The 16,248-nt window shown below is 44.6% G+C and overlaps 1 protein-coding gene and 1 long non-coding RNA gene across 21 annotated transcripts in view; one reads left to right on the forward strand and one right to left on the reverse strand.

The window, feature by feature from the left end:
* The window catches only part of ST6GAL1 (ST6 beta-galactoside alpha-2,6-sialyltransferase 1), a 256,245-nt gene that overhangs the window by 218,073 nt on the left and 21,924 nt on the right, over window positions 1–16,248 (reverse strand). For 15 of the 20 annotated variants that reach the window (XR_006284034.1, XR_006284037.1, XR_006284036.1 and 12 more), the window contains one exon: window positions 8,040–8,159. The exons of 4 other annotated variants lie outside the window; for them this stretch is intronic. The gene's annotated coding sequence lies outside the window, so the exon portion shown is untranslated. Of the gene's footprint in view, window positions 1–2,569; window positions 2,646–8,039; window positions 8,160–16,248 lie in introns of those variants that run through there. One more of the 20 variants, XM_043522961.1, reaches the window with a different exon arrangement.
* LOC122461832 lies at window positions 8,953–14,815 on the forward strand. The gene is made up of 2 exons (XR_006284041.1): window positions 8,953–9,011; window positions 14,617–14,815. It is a non-coding gene; the product is annotated as an uncharacterized LOC122461832 (long non-coding RNA).

Raw genomic sequence — 16,248 nt, forward strand, 5'->3', positions numbered from 1 at the left:
CAGGGAAGGCAACATAATAGCCCTTTTCCCCACCACCAAGCTCCAGAGCAATCCGCCATGAATAGGGCCCATCGGCCTGAAGAGCCTTCCACCCCTCATCAGGCCGCTGAAGTGGGAAGACAGCAGCCAAGCCTCTGCAGCCCCACCCACGCATTAGTGTTTGGAAGGTGAAGCTGCACTGGGAACCATCACACAGGTCTGCAAGGATTCCTGCTGCCCCAGGGCTGTAGGCAGCTAGCACAGACTCTTGTGCAGAGACGACAGGGGCCAGGATCAGTAAAGAGCTAGTGGGAAGAGTTTTCCTGACCCTACCCCCGCTTCCTCCACACACACTTCTTGATTTGTAACCAACTGCGGTGAGTGCCTATTTGCACAACTTGTTCTGAGCCAAGCTTTCTGGCTATAAACTCCTGCTTGTTAAGAAAACTGGAGACAGTTTTAAGCCATCCTTTGCACCAGCAGTGAATGCACAATTTTTTTTAACACACTGAGATTTATAATTTGCAAACTGAAGAATAACATTAGTCACTTAGATTGTCAACTCTCTGGGGCAGGGACCAACTTTTAGTTCTCTGTTTGTACAGTGCTTAGCACAATTAATTAAGTTTATCTGCGCAATCTTACTATGGCCCCCTTTTGTGTGCATTATAATACGAACTATAATTACATGGGTATATACAATTTTTTCCACAGGACCCCTGGCACATTCAGCATGCTGGATGGGCCCACACTGGGGATGAATCAAAGCTGTGTAGTGAAGACAACAGTTGTCTGTAGAACCCCTGCTTCATTTTTTGTAGAAGTTGGAAAATGTGTCGTGAATGAGGCAAGAGATTGCAGAAAGGGAAAGGATGGTGTCATGGTTAAGGCAGTTGAATGCTGCCCTGGAAAACTGGATTCAACCCTGCCTTGCCGCAGAGTTCCTATGTGATGCCGGGCAAGTCACTTAAACCAAATTTTTAACTGTGTTCCTCATTTTCTACATGTCTGATTTTAGACCCTGGGATCTGATCTGCAGAAGTGCCGAGCGCTCACAGCTGCAACTGAAGACAATGGAAGCTGTGCTTTGAACATATAAACTGCTATATAATGCAAAGTACCCTGAAAAATCAGGTCCTAGACATCTCAAACAGGGCACCCCAAAACAGTTAACACTTTTTACCTCATTTCTCTGTGCCTTGGCTCCCATCCATAAAAAGGGATAACACCCCACCCCCTACACTTAAGGGGTGTTGGGAAAATAAATTCATCAGTGTCTGTGAAGCTGTCAGGTAGTATAACGATGAGTGTCATAGAAAAGCCCCGGAAGAAATTAATATTTCTGTCTTCAGAGCAAGGTTTGAATAGAGAGCGGTAAATAAGGCCTATGGCCACACACTGAACAGTGAGGATAAAAAATTATTTAAGAGCTGCTCCTTGAGAAAGCACCATCCATTATGTGCCCTGAATGAGGGAGGGCTTTTGTGGAAAAAAAATAGCAAGTGATTATGTAATTAAAGAATGTTATCGTGCATATGCACAAAGGGGCCAAAACTAAGGGTGCGCAGGCAATCTGAATTCTGGCATTTCTTAACTTTTGAGTGTTTGATTTTGCAACCTTAATGTTCTTTTAGCATAGGAGGCATTTGTGAATACTTACAGCATAAATTTAAACAGCTCAACTAATAATACACAGCTATGTCCTGCGGACAGGATACCATTACTCAGAGAAGATAAACCTTTACATTTCCTTTTGTGTGTGCACACAAGCATTTAAATTCTCAGTTTTAACCAGACACTAATACAGTTAACGTTGTTAAGGTGCTGCCTGCTCTACAAAATGGAACCTTCTTATAGTCAGATCTCCTGATATTGTGGTATTTGTAGGGTAGACTGGGCCTGTCTTTAAGCAAGCAAACTCCATGGATTGTGTTCACATTTTATGTATTTTTTTGAAATCCTCCACACGGTTCAGATGTACACCTTCATTACTTCTGGTTGTCTCAACAAAAGACTGCAGGGGAAGTGGTCTGTGGACACCAGGCACTGTAGCAAATAATAAAGCTACAAATATCAAGAGCATCAAGGAAACTCTCCGCCCTTCATTATGGCAACTGCTAGGACAGAACAAGAAATGTTTCAGACTGCTATAATTCATTCCAGTGCAATCTCTCTCATGTAGCTTATCCTTACACAAAAGATGCTATCAACATCCAAGATATGTATTTTTGGGGAAATTAAACCATTTCAGCGGAATATGATGCAAAAACCTTAGATATCCAAATGCCATTCTATGAATATGAAAGAACTAAAAGGACGCATTCTTCAAGAGCACCAGTTTTTAGTGAAACAGCAGCGAGCCCTATAGCATTCTACCGTTGTGATGAACAACATATATAACAGTGCTGGATGGCAGCGTATGCAGATAAGACTAACAAACCTAACAAGCTTAGGAGAAACTGAAGGGTTCCCTGCTCCCCTTCAAGTGGAAAAGAGGCTTAAAATGAGATTAAAATACAACCAGCATGCTCCACAGTGCACTACAGATAAGTGTTCAATCTGCTGTGACAAGCAAGACAACATTACTTACTGCTAATTCCTTGCTTTGTACCCTGTGTCTCCCCATCCTCTGAACAGAGACATTCAAGTATCATGGCTCCACCTACCAGAAGCAAGCAAGCAGAATATCTGACAGTCAAGCACAGTATATAAGGCCCCAGCCCACTGCCTTCTTGGCAGTTAGAAAACGTCCAGAGTGATAGGAAGAAAGGAGGATAGAGAAAATATAGGAGGGAGGAAGGCAGATGGGAAGAGAGCAGAATGTGTGATGTGAGGAAAGAATGAGAGAAAGATGACGAAAGGAATTACTGGTGAGTAATTTTCCCTTGTCATACATCCCTCTTCCATCCTATGATCAACCACTGTAAGGATACAAGACAGGCTTCAGCTCAGAGTCCCAGATTCATAGAGGAGGAGAGGAGTACAACTCCCTTCAGTCTGTTTATATATTGTTGTATCACATTAATACAGACGTGTAGGAATGGGGGTCCCAAGTACACAGAGCCCAGTATTCTCAAAGTTTGATGCTTAGCCTCTGCATGGGAAAGGACCACTACTTGAGCTGAGAGGAGCCTGAGAGTGTGGGATTCATAGGGAGACATGTGGGGCAGGTGGGCCCATAAGGCTAGGAAGGACTGTACAAATGGAGGGATATTCTTTGAACAAGGGGACATACTGCCATTGGGCCAAGAAAAAAGGCTGTAGGGGTTGAAGATGCAGCCAGAGTATGAAGCCCATACAGGGTGCCCTTAAGGTGGATGATCTAAGCAACTCCTAAAGATAGCTTCAAGATTGTGATGCATACTATTCAAATGCTTTGTAGTCAGTGGGGTATTCTTAAGTTGAAGGCAGTCAAACAACTGCCCCAGTACGCCTGTCTGCACAAACTGAAGGACTTATCTTAGTTATGCAACCAGATGCTGAGGACAATTGCAATGAAAGATGCACAAACAAGGTTAGATTAAAAAGCCTGTGGTTACTGAAATCCAGTCAATTTAATTTACTGAAGGGATTGTGGAGGCAGGTTCTCCAAAAGTAATCAAAGATGTTCTGCATGCAGTTGCACTTTTACCCTTATGGCCAACTTCTGCTTTCAGAATCACATCCATGACTTGTACTAACTTTAACAGAAGCTGCCCAGTTCATATCTGACAAGAGAGTTTGGCCAGAACTACCATCTTAGGGCTTCCTGCAAAGAATTATGCACATGCTTACCTTTATGCATATGGGTAAGTCCCACGAAAGACAATGGGATACTCCCATGTGTACAGCTAATCACACACATGAGTCTTTGCAGGACCACTCAGGGCCTTTGATAAAAGTTATCATTGCTCACTGTCATCATACAATGTAAAATCCAAGATGCTGTGAAGGAAAAGAAATAGTGAAGCTCGCCATTTATTTTCTATCTGAACAAATTTCAAGATTTCTAAGCATCAAGCATATGATACTTTGTCTATTCATCTATCTAGATGAATGTGGGACCCCATTACCATCGTTATCAGTGTGCCTCACCATCTTTAATGTATTTATTCTCACAACACCCTGTGAGGAAGGTCAGTGATATTATCCTCATTGCACAGAGCTGAGGCACAGAGAGGCTAAGCACAGTCAACAGGAAGTCTGTGATAGAGGTAGGAATTGCACCCAGGTGTCCCAAGTCCCAGGCTAGTGTGCTAACAACTGGACTCAATGTAAATTAGAGAAATGTGACCCTCAAAAGCACCAGATGCTCACAAGAACTCTGAACTAACAACTGGCCTGTACATTTCACTAGGGCAAGCCTTTTCCCACTGACAGAAAGACCAGATCACAGCAAGTCACAATATTTCAGTACTTCCACTTCTGATCCTGGCTAGGGTTGGAAAGATTAGAAGTGTCCTAAAATGACTGACCTTCCATTCAGACTCACCCTGACTTTTGAGATCCTGGCTTCTGTGAATGAAGTCCCTGATAAAGCATAAATTCATATAAACTCATTCAATTGAAACTTGGCTGTAAGGAGCATACTGCTGAGGTTCATAAGTAAAACACTTTTCATTTCATTACCAGAAGCCAAATATCAATCTACATCTTTCAGGCTACCTGAGCAATAGATGCACTGCTCATCCTGCCAGAATCTAAGCTATTTATTCTCTGGACGAGGAAGGCAGGGAGACAAAAACCAAGCACCAACAGCATGAAGTTTAGGAATTTAAACCCTAAGAGTCAGGAAATTCCAAAGTGAAGGTTCTCACAGTAATCAGCTCATCTGCAGTGACATATTGTCCTGAGCAGTCTATGTAGTCAGCCCCCACTCACCCATGCATCACTCTTAAAGTGGTGTTCTTCAAACACAGCTCTCTCTCCTCCTCTGAGTTGCCATTCCCTCATCTCTCACTACTGCCCCTGCCTTACGCACATTCCACAGGCAAAAGGGAGGAGGCTAACTTCATTAAAATTATTCTCTGTAAATAATTTGCTTGGCTCTGGTAAAACAGATTTGGCTTCCTTTTCTCCTCCCCCATCCTAGAAACTTGGGCAAAAAAATAATAACAATAACATAATGTGAAACACCTTCCTTTTCCCCACAGGAGTGAGGGTGCCAAGAAGAGAGATAATACTGCATTGTGCCAACTGAAAAAGAAATTTCAAGGGAAAATTCTGCCAATAAGCTATAAGTTAGTGGGAAGTAATTCTGGAGAATGTTAGGTTATTTTTATATGAATACTTTCATTATCAGAGACTGAAAAGTGACTGTTCAGGTTGACAGTGTCTCGTTAAGCAACTTGCCAAGGTCACACAGCAAGTCTGTGGCACAGCCAGGAAAGAATACCAGATCTCCCAAGTCCTGTCCCAGTCCAGTACCTTGACCACCACTTTTGCCTTTCAGTTCAGAAGTCTTGCACCAGATCCAACCAATAGTAATATGTGGTTTGTGGTATTCAGGCTGCTCTTCATTAACGCTTCTTCAGATATATTAAAGGTTAATGATCAGGGATGAAGAATTGCTTCTTTAAAATTAAAAAAAGATGCAAAGGTTGCCAAACATTTCGAACAATCCTGCACTATTTACACCAGGCATGGATTGCAAGGTTTAAAGCAGAACTCCCCAAAATGAATCCAACATAAGTATGCAAGACCCATCAAACACCAACCAGGTATCCTGCTGGGAAAACTAACACCATAAGGAGCCAGGCACAGTGCAGGCATTATATAAGTTTCTCCAGACAGCTCAGCCTCTGGCAATGCACCTCAGTTCTGACCTGCAGAACCCCTTGATGTCTATGTCATCCTGAGTCTCTACAGGAGAAAAAAAGAAGTTGCAGGCTAACAAATACAAAATAGGCCCCTGATCCTGCCAATCCTATCCCTGCAGCAACCCCCGCCCCTCACACAGCCCCAAGACTTCTTGCAGGCACCAGGAGTAGGCCCACATTTCTTGGTTGCAGGATCAGGTATAAAAAGGAGTGCAAATAGGAGGTACCCACCAGTACGCAGAACTGGCAAGAGATTTTTTAGCAGGTACGAGGTACCAGAAAGACATGAGGCTAGCCCCCACACTCTGGAAGGGGGGGGAATGGGGCTGCACTTTGCTCATTAAAGGAGCAGAACACGGTTAGGGAGGGAATTAATTCTTTAAGTGGTTTTAACAGTACAATACATATGCTAACAAACTTAAACAAAGGTTTTGTTTAAGTTTGTTAGCATATGTATTGTGCTGTTATGTTGGTCAGGAGTCCTCAAAAGGGAAGAGGTGGAGGGGGGATGGAAGGTGTTTAAACAGTGTTTTTTATTCTGTTTCTCCCTATTGGTCTGAATTATCCACAACATCCATACAGCATCACATCAAGTCCAAATCATTAGAGGAATGCCTCTACTTGCACTAACCAAAGGATGTCTGGATTCTAATGTCAGCCCAGTTCTGCAGCCTGACAGGAATCAGGTGTTGTCCCCAGTGTAAACGTAGAATTCTTCTTTGCAGCCAAACTAATCTAACATGCATTTTGTTAACTGGAACTGGAGCAGCAAAACAAAGAAAACAAATGCCTCATTTTCCAGTTTTGTGGGTGAGAGAACTGTAAATGAAGATTATAATGCCGGACACTGACGGCCTTAAACTAGCCGCCTCAGGAATCTGCCAAGAACTTTGCTGAAAATATGTTCCTGATCTTAGCAACGGAGCTAAGACTTATCACACATCTGCCCACCTTTATTTGAATGAAGCTCCTTCTGATCTGACAGCTCAGGCATTGTCAATTTCATCCAGAAAAATTTATAAACTTGGAACCTAATCCTGTAAACCTGTAATCATTTGATCAATCCCACGGAAGACAACGGAACTATTTACATAACTATGGACAACTTTTGTGGACTGGTGAGTGTTTCAGGAGTCTGTTCCTATAAAGGAAGTTGAATCCCCCATTGAAATGCAATGTTTGGGTACAATACCATAAAGCAATTTAGGATACAGTTCTACTTAAAATTTGTCTTTTAATAAGTCATACATAAGCTGAAATGGCTCCTCACCCAACTCCCATATTCCATATAAACAGACTTAATACTACATATGTGGGGGGAAAGTGAGTAGTTAAGCATGTTGATGTTTGTATATACAAAGGAGGATATCGGAGGGGACGGGAAGATGGTTGGGGCCCCGGGCTGAGTGGAGTCACATGGAAGGTCATGTGGGGAGGTCACGTCCCCCCCTTTTGGCCCTCCCATGAGTACCACACCGGCAAGAAAGGATTTCTACTCACACCTCTGGGTATAAAAGATAGTCAAGCATTAACTCATCAACTACCCATGTCAGGAACAAAACAACATCTCTTTTCATTCAAATTATATGGAACTACACTAGCTTCCTCCTGAAAAAGGATAAGGTCCCAAGTTGGGTAACACGAGACTGATCACTTCTGTAGAACCACAAAAAGGAACAACCATAAAACCTTCATCCACTGCACTGGACAACAGAAAGCACAAAACAGGACAGCTCTGCGTTCAGAACAAAAACCTGATCAGTAAGGGGCTAAATGTTTACTCCTTCTGGATAATATATTCCAAAACTCAGAGATGTAAAGCAACTCTGATATGTGCAATGCATTTCTAGAGAACTACTGTCTTGTACGCTGTCCAATCAGACTGCTGGGAATTACCTCCATATTCCATTCAGTGTATAGTAATATATTGTAATAGTTACAAAAGGCAAACATTAAAATACAGTACTGCATATTAAAATTTTATTCACGGCTGACTGCTACTTTTATTTTTCTGTACCATATTAGTTGAGAAATAATAGCTGCTTCACTAATTTGGGGGGACGGAATTTCAGCCCTACTGATGAAGGATTTACAACATAAGTGTTAACTTGGGTTAATAATAGGAAAGCTGCCAACTAAAGATCATATATATAGACTAGTGCTCACCTCAAACTCAGTACCTCAGCCAATAAACTGTTTACCCTCCCTCCCATCTTCAGTGCTCCATTGTGTGGGGCAGAGTATGGTGGAATAATGACTCACTTGTTCCCTCCTGACTGGAGACCCTTTCTGTTAAGTGACAGAAGATTACAGGCAAGACTGATGTCACCAAAGCATCCACCCAGTTATGAAATCTGTAGATCAGACTCCCTCTCTCTGTTCCTAAGGAGAAAAAATGAGAAAAGTCAAATTATAAAAGAGAAACAGAGTTTCCCATTGTCTAGGTATTCTAGGCATTACGCACTTATGGGCTATACTTTAGGGGGTTATGGGTAGACTTCAGAATAACTCTGGGTACCCTGGGAAAAGGGAGCAGGACAGAGCAGCACTCGCACCACCCTATAACTGAGTATACCTCACACAGCACTTGCCTGACACCACTGGTTGATGCAGAAGAAGGTGCTCACCCCTACCCACTCTGGGAAGTTGTAGCCAGACAGCCAGCCCCCCCCCTCAGACCAGCATTGCTGGAAACACACGGGAGCCAAAACACCAGGGCACTCCAGCACAGCCTTTGAAGCTGTGAGAAGCACAGGTGTGCTGTGACAATGTGCCTCTGGGAACATATACAACGATTAGGCTCACAGCAGGCAGAGGCCCTGTGACAGACATGGCTCTTAGCCCTTACTAAAACAGCATGATGCACACACACCAACATCCTAGGTGGGAAAATATTTACCCTGATAAAAGAAGTGTCCAGTAGTCGAAACTTATTGTTTCTCCCTTGCAAGTGTGAACTACTCTTGCGAGAGCTGGCGTCACCCCGACAGACCAGCCCCAATTTAGCATAGAAAGGAGAAAGAGAATAAAGGAGTACAGAGGTATAAGTAGGGGACCTACAGCACCATGATTTTTGAGTGCTTTTCACTATCTATCTGCTGGTCAGATAAGTGACAGCCTCCCAAGGCTTCTGCAGCTAAGAGGGTCCCTAAGCCTTGTCCCTTATTCGTCTTTCCGCGGAATTGAGTGACCGATCCTGGCTTGGCACCGCTGGAATCGAGAGATGCAAGGAGGGTAAGAAGCACCCACACCTGATCTCCTATCTTTAGTGTACACATATTTTGAAATAGAGCTCTATACTTTGTTTTCTTTCTTTGGGATTGTGGCTTCAGTTTTGTAACTTGTTTGTGTGTGTAACATCTCTACATTTAAATAAGTAGGCACTAGCAATTTTGTAACCACATGATTAGAATCTAGTTTAATAAATTTTGGTAACCATTGTGCATAAGCCTGACTTGTTTCTCTGGTTTACTGTAAAGCAGCCAACACAATTAAAGAACCTCAGCCGTTTTGGCTACAAAGCCTGGCCATTAGGTGAGAGTACTAAGAGCCTAGCGTTGAGTTGTGCCGCCTCCACGGGGCAAACTCTTGGGGCACCTGTCAGTCAATCCTGACTGCCCGCTGCGAAGGAGCTCTGAGCTCTAGCAGTTAAAGTCACGGGTGTGGAGAGGCTCTTAGTGCTGCCATTGGGGCACCTGTCAGTCAGTGTTGACTGCCCGCTGCGAAGGAGCTCTGAGCTCTAGCAGTTAAAGTCACGGGTGGTTAGGACCTTGCGGCATCCGTCAGCCTAGCCCGGGCTGCCCGCCGCGAAGGGACAGTGCGTCCTAGCGGTTAAAGTCACGGATGGTATAAACGGGCATAGCTGGCACCTCACCAAACATCCCTGGCCATCGGCTAACAGATTTGGCGTCACGAACAGGATTGTGATATAGGCTGCACTACAGTAACACAATGAAACCAGTCATGATAAACACCACAGAATTCCCTGAGCTAGAGAAAAGTTTGACCCAAGAGGGATGGGGAAATCCTCTGTGGAGCAAAGAACTGCTGGAGAAATATTGGGGAAAACCAGCAGAGATCTGGCAGCATTTCTGTAACTGAAGAACTGCCTGCAAGATGAAGAAAGGGAAAGGAAAAGGTGCTTGTATATGGCTGCTTACTAACATTTGGCAAGCTGCCTGTAAAGATTATCATAGTCTGGCAACAGAATTTAATAGGCTACAACAGGAAAGGGACACACTGCGCAAGGAATGCCAGAATTTAGATACCAGAGTAAGAACACTGAATAGGGATATGGAACATCTTCAGAAAAGATTACTTCCCTTAATTGAGAAAGAAGGGATAGAACGAAGGGAAAAGCTGGAGACTAAAACACGCAGAATCAACCGGGCTAAGGTTGAGACTGCTCTCTGGCTAGACCCTGAGGAATGGGATGGAGACATTTGGGATTCAGCAGATGAGTCCCCCTCCTCTGAGGAGGAAGGTCCCTCTGTAAAATTAAGACCAGCTATCACACATCACAAATCAGAAGAACATGAGGGAAATTTGAGTGGGGCAGAGCTGGATGAAGAAGGGGATGATAATGATCCATCCACCTCTTCAAAAACAAAAAGGGGAGGTAAAAAGGGAAAAGGGAGTAAAGCTCCAACACACTTTACCAAAATTACCACCCGCCAATATACTCCCATGGAGTTAAAAACAATCCAGGGAGATTTTGCTAAAAAGCCTGAGGAAGGTATAATAGAGTGGCTGGTCCGCCTCTGGGACACTGGGGGTGGATATATACGCCTGACAGCCCAAGAAACTGAGCGCCTTAACTTAGGTGCAGGAATATTCCTGGAACACTCAGAGGGGAACACCCCTAAAACACTTTGGTCTCTGGCTTGTCGATGGGCAAGAGGAATTTACCCAGCAGACCGAGATGAACCCACAGTAATGCACTGGACCAACATAGATGAGGTAAAAGCAGCTCTATTAACTGTGGCTGTCATTAGCATGCTTGGCCAAAACCCTCAAGAGTTAGCCTATGAAAGTCCATGGGACGGTCAGGTAAAGGTAGATGATCTCAGACCCCTGCTTAAGGGAGCTCCGAGTAACCATAGGGCTATGGCACTGTCCCTTAGATCAGAAGCTGCAGCACATAACAGAACCTTTCGGGCACTGCTAAACCTTCTGGTGTCATACTTTAGAGAATTCGGAGACATCAGAGCACTGACAGGCAAAGCTAAGATGCGTTCCCTTCAGGGAAACAAGGGGGCACCATCTAAAGGACATAAAAACAAGCGAGAGCCAACCCAGGAGGAAAAGGAGCTTAGAGCCAAGTTGTGGAGACAATGTCTGGCTTTAGGGTATCCCAGAGATGTGATAAATGGACTGCCCACAGAGCGGCTAAAATTATTCACCACCTTTAAAAGAGCTGACTGGGAGACAACTAATGCTACTCCCAGTGCACCTCTGCAGCTCTCTCCTCCTTCCCCAGCTGCAGACACCCTGTATACTCCATTGCTGCAGCAACTGCAAGAGTTACCAGAACAGGGAAACTAGCTTGCGGGGGTCAATCTCCTCTCCTAATAAACCAGCTTAAATCCAAAGAGGAGAAAACAACAGCAAAAGACCCCCGGATATATGTAACTGTAAATGACAAACACATTGTTCCTTTCTTAATGGACACAGGGGCTCAAATGTCCATGATTAAGCGAGAAAGTTTTCAGGGCTCGCCACTTACTGGCCGAAAGCAGGTACTTGTTACAGGAGTAAATGGCAGTACCATAACTTACCCATTAGTTAAGATAAAACTGGATATCCCATTGCAACCCCACCATCAGCCCCGAAAATATGAGGTGATTTTGGGCAATGCCAACATACTGGGCATGGACGTTTTAAGAGGAAAGAAGGGAAGGATTAATGGGGAAAGATGGGCTTTTGGAGTCAGTTCTGTTCCTCATGCCACCCACCTGGAAGAGGAAAGCCCTCCCCACTATTCTGTAAACTTACTTAGCAGCGCGCCTGCTCTCCCGCCCTCAACAGTAACAAACATAAAGCAGTATAATGTCCCAACTGAGGCCATAAGCCCTGTTACTGACCTGATCAAAGATTTGGAACAGCGAGGAATTTTAATTCGTACCCACTCTCACTTTAATTCTCCTGTGTGGCCCATCAAGAAACCAAATGGCAAATGGAGACTCACTATAGACTATAGGAAGCTAAACAGTAACACTGGACCATTAACTGCAGCAGTCCCTAGCATAACAGATATTGTAAACACCATACAAACCTGGGATAAACCCTGGCTAGCAGTATTAGATGTAAAGGACATGTTCTTCATGGTCCCTTTGCAACCAGCTGACCAGGAAAGATTTGCTTTTACTTGGAAAGGTGTACAATACACTTTTACCCGAATGCCACAAGGGTTTAAACACTCACCCACTATTTGCCATGGGGCACTGGCAAAGGTCCTAGATGACCTTATACTGCCACCCAATATACAAACTGTGCAATACATTGATGACATCTTAACAGGTGGGAAAACCTCAGAAGAGGTACAGGAGGCTATGAATCAAATCAAAGAAGCACTAGAAGCCCTTAATTTAGAGTTACCAGCTGAGAAATGCCAAGGTCCCTCCCAAGAGATAAAATTCTTAGGTACTGTATGGATGGGAGGTAGGAGGTCTGTGCCTAATGACACTGTGCAAGAGCTAAATCAGGCACCCTCCCCTGAAAGTAAAGATCAATTGAGACAGATTTTGGGAACCCTGGGGTTTTGGAGAAAATATGTACCTGGCTTTGCCATTATAGCCAGACCATTGTACAATTTGTTAAAGAAAAGTGCTGCCTGGGAATGGGCTCCTGCCCATGAGGAAGCCCTCAGGCAACTGATAGGGGAGATACACACCTATCAGGCTCTGGGTCCCATACATCCTGAAGCCCCATTCCATTTGTACCTAACTGTGGGAGCCACTGGAATGTCTTATGCTCTCTGGCAAGAAAGTGACACTGCTCCCAGACGACCAATTCAGTTTGGTTCCAAGTCATGGCAAGGGTCACAGGCTAACTACACGCCTTATGAGAAGGTGCTTCTGGCAGCTTACACAGCCTTGAGAGAAACTGAGGAATTAACTCAGGATAAGGACATCACAATTCACACTCCTCTTCCAATCATTAAACCTATATTGGAAGGGAAAGAGTTACCACCTGGTGTAGCACAAAAAATGACTGTCCAAAGATGGGCACTTTACATACACCACAGGGTAGGTAGTGCAGACACTGCACAAAACCCCACTATGATTCAGGAATCCCTATGGAAAGTAGGAATGCCTGATGAATACCGCCTACCTCCACAGCAGTCTCCCATTAAGGATGCTGCCCCATTTGATCCTTCTAAGCCTGAGGGAGTATGGTTCACTGATGGCAGTGCCAGGCTGGTTAAAGGAAAATGGAAGGGAAAAGCTGCAGCAGTGCCTGCAGACACCTCTGCAGCACCCCTAACTGCTGAAATTGATGGGTCAGCACAACTTGCAGAATTGGCTGCAATTAAACTGGCCTGTGAAGCAGGAGCCACCGCAGTATATACGGACTCCTATGCGGTATGGGCAGGTGCCATCAGTGGATCACTAACTGGAAAAATAACCACTGGGAAATAGGAGGTAAACCAGTATGGGGACTGGAATACTGGAAGTGGTTATATCAGCATGCCCTGCAACAACCCCTGTCTATAGGACATGTCTCAGCTCATCAGAGGAATAATACCCCAGCTGCACAGTTAAACAATTTAGCCGATGCAGCTGCCCAGCTCTTTACCACACAAGTAGAATGGGAACGCTTATATTCATGGTTACATGATAATTTAGGACACACAGGAAGTGATGAGTTAGTGCGGCAAGCACATATCAGGGGGTGGCCTATCACCCACAGACAGGCTAGAGACCTGGTGCAAGCCTGCGCTATTTGTGCTGAGACTAGAAAACATATAGCAGAAGGACAAAGGTTTGCCAGGCTAAGAGATGGAAAAACACTATGGGCAACCTGGCAGGTCGATTATGTCGGACCACTGCCCACTACAAGGCAGAGGTGGAAATACATCTTGACTGGGGTAGAAATTGTTTCAGGGATTGGTTTTGCATATCCAACCCGATTGGCAACAGGGTTGTCCACAATTATGGGACTAAACCGCTTAACAGCAATTGTCCCAATGCCTCAAGAAATCCAATCAGATAATGGTTCGCATTTTAAGAATAAACTTATAAGGGAGTGGACCCTTAACCATGGAGTCCAATGGACCTTCCACCTTCCATATCGACCTCAATCTAATGGCATGGTCGAGCGCTGGAATGGGTTGCTAAAGAATCACTTGAAGCCTACTGATGGCACATGGGGAGACAGACTGGACGAAGTGGTGCAGAGATTAAACAACAGACAGACTCCTACAGGAAGTCCAATCAGCAGGGGATTCTTCCCTACAGGGAAAGCTATCTCCCCTGCCAGAACACCACTGCACAGTTCCAAGTATGCTCCCGGAGACACTGTTGTGATTAAACACCCAGCCCTGGGAACCTTTACCTGCGTTTTGCACGCCTATAAAGAGAAAGGTGTATGGAGTGCCTTAAATGCTGATAAAAGACTAATAACCATTACAGAGGCTTGGATCGCATCCAAGACCGGCTGACCATGTGATGTATTGCAGGAATGGTCCCATGGTTCCGAGCAACCTGCCCGCTAACCTGTCAGCAAAATGGACTATGCAGCAGACCTGTTTGATCACTAGAGACTACTATGGACTGTTGATATATTTGCTATTACTTATAATAGCAGGTGTAATTTTTGCTTTTGGTTTTAAAATAAGTTTTTTAGCTAGAACACGACCCACCAGAGATATGTTCCTGCAAGCCCTCATGATCCTTCTGTTGGCTCCAGTCACCTTGGCAATACCAGAACATCCTCTTCGGGGAGCAATCCAAACCATCGCCTCAGCTGCTGGTGCTACAAATTGCTGGATGTGCACCTTGCTAAATTCAACCAATGGACTGGGAATTGAATTTGTACCACTCAGCCTAAATGATTGGTGGAACAAAAGCGACATCTTTCGGTGGGGACCACCAGCATGGTACACCACCAACCCTCGCATTGACTCGGGGGGGGGGGGGGGTGGGACAATGGCATCGCACTGTTTGGGGACGGCCTGTGGAATATGTAACGGGATACACTTGGGATTTTCCCTCTCCCCGTTTTTACATTCAGTTGTAAATACTGTTTTAACCATTTTAATTATTGTAATTGTTTTTTGTGTAACTTTATGTATTATGAAGCGTTTGATTCAAACTGCTCTTTCCTCCACACAAATCAGATACCTAGAGCTAAAAAGGGATCCTAACCAATTCCGCGAACCCTCATCCTCTAATTTGGTTGTTGGGTATTTCTAGATTTTCCCCAAGGAGGGCAAGAGGTGCTGGCATCACCGCCACCTTGCAATCTGGGATGTAGTGTGGTGCATCAGGGGGTGGAATGTAGCCAGACAGCCAGCCCCCCCCCTCAGACCAGCATTGCTGGAAACACACGGGAGCCAAAACACCAGGGCACTCCAGCACAGCCTTTGAAGCTGTGAGAAGCACAGGTGTGCTGTGACAATGTGCCTCTGGGAACATATACAACGATTAGGCTCACAGCAGGCAGAGGCCCTGTGACAGACATGGCTCTTAGCCCTTACTAAAACAGCATGATGCACACACACCAACATCCTAGGTGGGAAAATATTTACCCTGATAAAAGAAGTGTCCAGTAGTCGAAACTTATTGTTTCTCCCTTGCAAGTGTGAACTACTCTTGCGAGAGCTGGCGTCACCCCGACAGACCAGCCCCAATTTAGCATAGAAAGGAGAAAGAGAATAAAGGAGTACAGAGGTATAAGTAGGGGACCTACAGCACCATGATTTTTGAGTGCTTTTCACTATCTATCTGCTGGTCAGATAAGTGACAGCCTCCCAAGGCTTCTGCAGCTAAGAGGGTCCCTAAGCCTTGTCCCTTATTCGTCTTTCCGCGGAATTGAGTGACCGATCCTGGCTTGGCACCGCTGGAATCGAGAGATGCAAGGAGGGTAAGAAGCACCCACACCTGATCTCCTATCTTTAGTGTACACATATTTTGAAATAGAGCTCTATACTTTGTTTTCTTTCTTTGGGATTGTGGCTTCAGTTTTGTAACTTGTTTGTGTGTGTAACATCTCTACATTTAAATAAGTAGGCACTAGCAATTTTGTAACCACATGATTAGAATCTAGTTTAATAAATTTTGGTAACCATTGTGCATAAGCCTGACTTGTTTCTCTGGTTTACTGTAAAGCAGCCAACACAATTAAAGAACCTCAGCCGTTTTGGCTACAAAGCCTGGCCATTAGGTGAGAGTACTAAGAGCCTAGCGTTGAGTTGTGCCGCCTCCACGGGGCAAACTCTTGGGGCACCTGTCAGTCAATCCTGACTGCC

This window comes from Chelonia mydas, chromosome 9, assembly GCF_015237465.2.
Source record: "Chelonia mydas isolate rCheMyd1 chromosome 9, rCheMyd1.pri.v2, whole genome shotgun sequence".
NCBI lineage: Eukaryota > Metazoa > Chordata > Testudines > Cheloniidae > Chelonia > Chelonia mydas.